This window comes from Geospiza fortis, unplaced genomic scaffold, assembly GCF_000277835.1.
Source record: "Geospiza fortis unplaced genomic scaffold, GeoFor_1.0 scaffold112, whole genome shotgun sequence".
Taxonomy (NCBI): domain Eukaryota; kingdom Metazoa; phylum Chordata; class Aves; order Passeriformes; family Thraupidae; genus Geospiza; species Geospiza fortis.
Genome location: NW_005054298.1, coordinates 10,845,511 through 10,852,655, shown reverse-complemented (window position 1 = coordinate 10,852,655; position 7,145 = coordinate 10,845,511). Strand labels below are relative to the sequence as shown.

Below are 7,145 nucleotides of genomic sequence, written 5' to 3'. Positions count from 1 at the left end.
CCCAAACTAGATTGCTCTGAATATCCTCTGCACATACAGAAGGAGGCAGATGCATCCCAATGCACTGGGCTTGCTGCTCATGGAACACAGTGTCCCTCTGCCTTTCCCAGGATGTCCGGATGCCCAGCAGCCTGCCTGGCACATTCCCAGATATCCACTAGCTCACTGCCTGTGCCACTGTGGAGCTGGCAGGTCCCCACACTTCCTCGACGTTCGCCCCGCATTCATTTTCTGTTGCTCCTGGGCTTGGCAGCTTCCAGGGTAAATCTGGGTCAACATCTTTCCATAGGATTTCTGTTCCCTTCCTGCCATGGCTGGCAGAAGGGGATGTGCCAGGACAGTACTGAAGAGCCATTGACTGATGAGGAAGGACAGGCAGGGAATGAGGTTTTTTTGGTTTAACTATGTCAAAGCTGTGCACAAACACAGACCCACAGGCATTGCAAGCAAATGTCAGTAAAAATCAGAGGCTGATGTACAAAAATCTCTTGTTGTCTCCAAAAATTGCACAGATTCATTTAAATCCAGTGGGAAATTCAGTGATTGCTTTTTTACTGTGATTAATAGCTATTCAGGTTTTCAAAATTTTAAGCCTTTATTCCTAACATATGTAACAAAGTAAATTTAAAACCTTAGACCACTTCAACTCTGAATGCTGGGAAACCCACAGGAAAAAACAGTCTCAGCCCTATTTCTGTAAATGTGCAGGAGGATCAGTATGAGTAAAAGCTCTTGTTAGTTCTCTCATGCTTTGCTCTTAGTAATTGGTTGATATTTTAGGAATGGAATAATCTGTGGAAGTTGCTTTCTGTAGCATGTGCTGCTAACCCTTTTTTTTTTCTTCTGTCAGAAAATCCTTTTGAAATTAGACCCAACTCCTGGAATCAACCCAGACACTGCTTTTCAAGCCAGAAGCATATGTATAAGCATCATCAATCATGCCACTGACTCTTATCACTACTCTGTATTCACTTTCTACCTGGTTTGAATTCCTAATTGGCCCTGCTGAGCAACTTAGAGCCCTGAAGAAAGTGGTGGAAGGGAGGTGGGAGAGAATGTGACTTTCCAGCTGGGATTGGGAGGGTTTTCTGCAAATTACACTGATAAAGTCTGTTTCCTGGAGAAAATAGACAAGAAGCAGTCGGCAACAGGGTGAGTAAGAGTTGGATGCAATGGGGTATGATGTACAAAAGTGTGTACAACTGGCTCAATTATCATCTGAGCAGTTGGCCTGGCAGCTGCTGATATCATGTGTTTCAGGCTCGTGTACTGCAACGCAAGCACACGAGGAGTCACTTGGACAGGAACGGGGTAGATAATTCAGGAGACAAGGCTGGTTTCTGATTTAAGTACAGGAGAAGTTCTGAAAAAGGCAGGTGATTTTCTGTGCCACCTAGAGCAGGATTTCTCTTTCTCTGCTTAGGAAAACACTGATGTTCTCCCCACCCTCTAGCTCTCATTTACAGACATCTTTTTTTCATAGTAAGGTTGTCCCAAGCTGCCTAAAACAGCAGATTGGGTGGGAGCACCCTCAGGACTGGTGACCCAGGACATGCTGATGGGTCTGGGCTGTGCCGGGGAATGGGCTGCCTCCTCAGGCAGGGACGGTGGGTCTCAGGTACAGCTAACCCAAACAGGGATTGGAGCTACCTCTCCATCTCAGGTGCAGAGTAAGCACGAATAGGATGCACACAGAGCAGTTATTTCATCGCTTTGCCCCCCCTGCTGCCCCCCACCCTCTTCCCATTAAGCAGTCACACATGCTGCTGAAAGCAGGGCAGCTGTATTCATCTATCAAAGCCTGTCAGCTTGAGAGCATAGGCTCTTCCCATTAATTAAGCAAATGTAATGTGATTAGCTAAGGCTGTAAATGTTTCTAGGCCCATTTAGGAAGCTACAAAACACCGAGCATGACCGTCTCTTGTTTTCATGTGCTTGTGCTATGTGGGATGCTCCTCTGGGGCTGAGACTTTCGCTTTTAAATTTTCGTGTGTGAGAAAAAATAGGGAGATGTAATAGAAAGCACAAAAAATGGGTCATGTAGTTCTAAAATTGCTGTTTGAATCTGAAGAAGAAATTAGTTTCTGCACTTTTAAAAGACTTTTGCCTACACTTTTTTTTTTTTAATGGATGCAACAATAACTGCTGGAAGCTGAATTTTTGGGAAGAATTTATATACCTCATTTAAGTTTTTTACTTGCTTTGATGAAAAATATATATTACTTAGCAGCTAAGTATCTAAACTGAGGTGCTTTAGGCTGTCAACCTGAAAGTAAATGGAACAGTCAGTGGGAAGTTGCACACAGAATAAGAAAATTCTTGAAGGAAATTTGAGTGTTATGAATTAGAGCTACTTAAGGATTTAAAGCTGAAGTGGGATGCCTAAATCTAATACTGTGATGCTGAATGCAGCCCTTGCCAGACTTTCAGTGTGTACGAACTCCAAAGGTTTAAAGCTCTCCAGATGTTTACAGTCATTTTGATCTCTGGGTCTCAAAAGTACTCCCACCCCATCCAGGCTGAGCTGCTCAGGAATGTCATGTGAATCTACAGCTCTTTGGGATCCAGAAATTTAGCATTTCTTTCCCCAGTTCCTTGCACAGGCTCAGCCTGGTAGGCGTGCATTAAGAATACCTCAGACAAAGGGGAGCAACTTAGACCACCTTGAGCTCCTTCAAGGACTTTCTAGAGGCTGCATCCACACATGAACCACAGCAAGGGGAGCCCAGTGCCTGATGTTTCACCATCAGGTGAATCTGTGGGTTCTGTGCCAGCTCTTGAGATCAAAGCCTTGGCACATTGCATGCTTTCACGTGGAAGTTAAAAAGCCCTCAGGACTCAAATCATGAGAGTCATTTCCTAAAGCTGAATTCATTTAAATGAACCATTCCATCAGACACTGACATCCTCTCTACAATCTCTTAGATTGATCCAAATTCTCAACTTTGTTTCCAGAAATCTGGGGCTTTTCCTGCACGGGTGAAGAAGAAGCCACCATCAGGCAGGCAAGGCAAGAACAGGGGTGAATGCCTGGTAAGTTCTTTCCCAGCAAGGCAAAAAGCTTTAGGGAGCATGGGATGAGGAGGTGCTCCCTACAATCCTTATCTCACTTCTCTCACAAACATCCTGGGGGACAAAGGGAGGAAAATGCTCCTTGAAATCACTTGAAAGCTTTCCCTGAAATGGGGCAGCACAGCAAAGAGCTGCTGCTCTCACCAGTCAGGGCCAACCGAGAGCACATGGAGGAGTTCCATCAGTGGCACCTCACAGCCTGGTGCTTTCTGAGGGATTCCTCCTTTGACTGCCCCAGCCTCTTCCCAGGGAGCATTTCTTACTGCTGAGGTAGAAATGGAAGGGGGAAGAGGGCAATTGTTCCAATTATCCTCTCATCTAGATGAATGTGTGATTAGATGTGGGGTTTGCCCTTATATGGGGGGTCTGTGGTGCTTGAGACCAAGACTGGGCTCAAGCCCAGTCCCTGTCAAGAGCTGTTTGTGCAGCTGGGGCCACAGGCACACCTGGGCCCTTCTCTTACAACACATAGCTGCAGTTGCTAGAAAGGCAGCAGCAATACCACATTTTGTATAGTTTCCTAATGCTGGGATCAGCAAGAAGCAGGATTCAAAGGAGATTCAAAGACCTCTCATCAAAACAGTGCCTTGCTCCAGGCTTATAGGAGTTTTTGAGTGCAGAAATTTCCCATCTCTCCTGGATCAAAAGCAGAGAAAAGGACTATCAGGCCTATATAGCCAAGGAGCGCTTTCAGAATAGGACAATGCTGGAGCTTCGTGATTTTGGGCCTTCACCTGGCTGTTTGCATAACTGAGAGTAAACAGATCTGTTGAAATACTGCAGCATCTCCTGGCAAATCCTTTTAATGCTGTCAGACCTAGGCCATCAAAGGTGATTCTAGTGCATGTAAGACACCAAAACATCTCCTCTGACTTAGTAGCTTTCAAAGAAAAACAGGTTATCAGTGTGATCTCTGGGGGTCTTAACACTGGAGGCAACATGGGGAAACCTAAGTGGCATTTGGACAAGGTACCCTTGGGTCTCCAGGCCTGGTAAAAACCATGGGAGCCTAATAAATGGGATGTTGTGAAACTCTACTAGGTGTCACTCTCCTTCTTCAGGCAAGATCCCCTGGAGTGTTACAATGCCCTTAAAAATCAGTGGTGCTTAGATGGCTGAATGCTTTCAGAAATCTGGCCTCCACCTTTCTCAGAAATGGGAAATTTTCCCTATGATTTATGCTATTGAGATGTAGCCTCTGACAATAATAGTAGAAACCTAAATATTTTACTCAGAGGGCTCAAAGAGCCTTTTTCATACCTCAGTTTGAGGCTGGCATTCAGTTAATGTTGATGTAATGTCTTTTTTAAAAAGACTGTAATTAAATTTACTGACACAGTCACCAAAGAGCCATTTATAAATTGTATATATAGCTGCAATTCAGCATCTGTTGTGACTATTTCATTGGGTTAGTCCTAACATCACAAGCTAATAATACTAGAAACAGGGATATGGATAATTCACAAAGGACACTGTATTCAGTATATAGCTAACAGTGATTAAGTAGTCTCTGCTCTCAGAAGAAAGATAAGGGCCAAAAAGAATAGGTCCCTCGATAATATCAGGTAATTCTTTTATATGGTCCTTCATGACACAGGCATAAATCACAATAAAACCCATCTGCAGATCTAAGGGGTGAAACCATAAATCCTGCTTTATAAATGAAACCTGCACATCTGATAGTGTACATTGCTCCAGATTTACAGCAGCTGTAAATGATGTACTAAGGTTCACAAACCCATTTGCACTCTCTGGCTGGGGAGAAGGGAGGTGAGATTTTACTGGGAAGGAGAATATATTGGAAGATGCAATGAGAGAGACCATATGGGAGTGCATGTGTGCGTGTGCAAGTGAGAAATGTGTATTTTACACAGACTTGCCATATCTTGATTTTACATTTGAGACTCCCTCCCCTTTCTCCAGTTTCTGTAAATTCATGGTGCTGTGTTATGCCTTCCCATTCACTCCAGGTCTGACAGGGTAAATGCAGGTGATGGGGCCAAAGGCTCAGCATTTGCTTGTCAATGGAACAAACTGGGCTCAAATAAAACCTTTCATGCTGGCCAGTAGCCTGTGCCTTTTTTCAGGCTGCAGCTTTGCCTGAAGCAGGTGAAACCCAGTGATCATTTAAGCAAGTGCAGGGTGATGGTGATCCAGCACCTTTCCTGGGTCATGGCCCATCTTCTGGACAAAGCTGGCCAGCTTGTCCAGCTGCTCCTTCTCCTCTGGGCACTGCAGGATGCATCTCCCCTGGGAGCTCAACCTTCCTCTGACTACAGAGCCGCCTCTCAGCGGTAGCACTGAGCCCCCTTGGGGCCACTCCCCACTGCACCCACGTGAAACATCTCTGGGGCTGCTCCAGGATGGCAGGTTTGGGATTTTGGCCTGCCCAGCTCCTTGTGCTGCTGTAGCTCTCCAGTGACTGCATTTCACAGGGTGTGTACTTCTCTTTTCTGTTGGCAGCACAAGACATTATTTGCCTGGTGCTCTTCTGTGGCTTGGCAATGCTGAGCACAGGGTAAAGGCTGACTGGGCACATTTTCTCACCTGTGAAATGTTGTTATTTGGATTCCCTCTCCTTCACACCCATGCCTCTGCAGGGGCTAACAAGGGGTAAAGTGTCTGTGCCTGCACTTCCCTCACACTGCTCCAGCTCAGCCAGTTAAACCAAGGCACGATCCAAAATGTGTGACTGATTCTTCCATTTGCATTGTTGGGACTGGGACCTTGGAAATGCCCTGGGTTTCCTATAACATTAGTATTTCACATTCATTAGGACATTTTCCCAATGGCACTCTCAGAGTTTGGCTTCATACAGCCAAAGAAAGGTGGCCATCCTCACACAGGCTTTTGCCACAGAAGTCTTCTCTAACCTTCATTTTAGCACTTTACTGGGAAGTTCCAGTACACTTTGCAGCTCAGGTTAGTGTAATCCAGCAGTGCTAACTTCTCTCCCTGTTTTGGTATTACTGCCATCCCAAATTTACATTTCTAAATAATTGAGCCCAGCAGTGTTGCTTCTTTCAGAGCAGTTGGAGCTCCCAGGCATGAGCTCTTTGTGTTTCCAAGTTTCGTCTGTGTAAAGTTCAGCACCTCCTGAACAATCAAATACGTTCCTGTGTTTTCCTGTAAAATGCCTCAGGGAATGACTGTAACCAAAATGTCAGTCTGAGGAAGAAATGTCTCCCAAAGAGTGAACAGAGCATGTAAAAATATGGACTTTGTTTCTCTAGGGGCACGTGCCAGACATCAGACAATGCATATAAATGCATTTGCTACCTGTCAGCTCCCCAGAAATCTTTCCTTTGAAGCTAGTAACGACTGCTTTATTTTATTACAGATTTTTTTCTTTCAGTCATACATAAATATAACATTCTAGCTTTTTAACATAGCTTCCTAAGACAACTGTATTCATGCAGTCCCTCTCTCTGCCTGTGGTAATCTGAATTTCTTGTCCATATCAACACGTTAGGCAGACAAATGGAGGCTTCCAAGAGAAGTTTCCATAAGCTCAATGTAGAAATCTATGGCTGGAGAGACGATAAAGTTATTAATGCCTCTACTGAGGGAAAATTGAGGGCCATCCCTCTGCTTGCTGATGGCTGATTGCCAGCTAGCCCTGTGTAGCTTCAGCTCAGCCAAATCCCATAATGCCTTTTGACATGGCAAGAGGAAAAATACATGATGGAGGCCAAGGAGGCAGCTGGGAAGTTGGCTTAGAAGGGCTTAGAAGCTGTTATGTGGAGTGAAAAACAAGAACAAATGAAAAAAGGGAGAGAAAAACATGTAAAACTATCACAGAGAGGTGTGAGGAGCAGGGTGTGCTCTTTGGGATGTCCCAGGGAGCAGCAACAAAGAGATGGACAATTGCAGGGGGCAGTGCAGGAGCATGGACCACAAACTCCCAGTGGGTTTGCCTCTTGTGGAAGACTCATTTCAGTGGTGATGGACCTGTGTTTCCATTGCCTCATTAGCCTCTATCTGGCCTCAAAGCCCAAAAGCAAGCAATGTGCCAGCTGCTTTTAGGCAAACTCTCTCTGAAACCCTGTCCGTGGCTCCTGGAAGGCATTCCT

General features: G+C 45.1%; 1 protein-coding gene across 1 annotated transcript in view; it reads left to right on the top strand.

Moving 5' to 3' along the window:
- The first annotated feature begins 1,123 nt into the window (after positions 1-1,123).
- The window catches only part of TMEM177 (transmembrane protein 177), a 32,392-nt gene continuing 26,370 nt past the window's right edge, over positions 1,124-7,145 (top strand). Inside the window, exons 1-2 of the mRNA XM_031059003.1 lie at positions 1,124-1,152; positions 2,956-3,033. The gene's annotated coding sequence lies outside the window, so the exon portion shown is untranslated. The remainder of the gene's footprint in view (positions 1,153-2,955; positions 3,034-7,145) is intronic.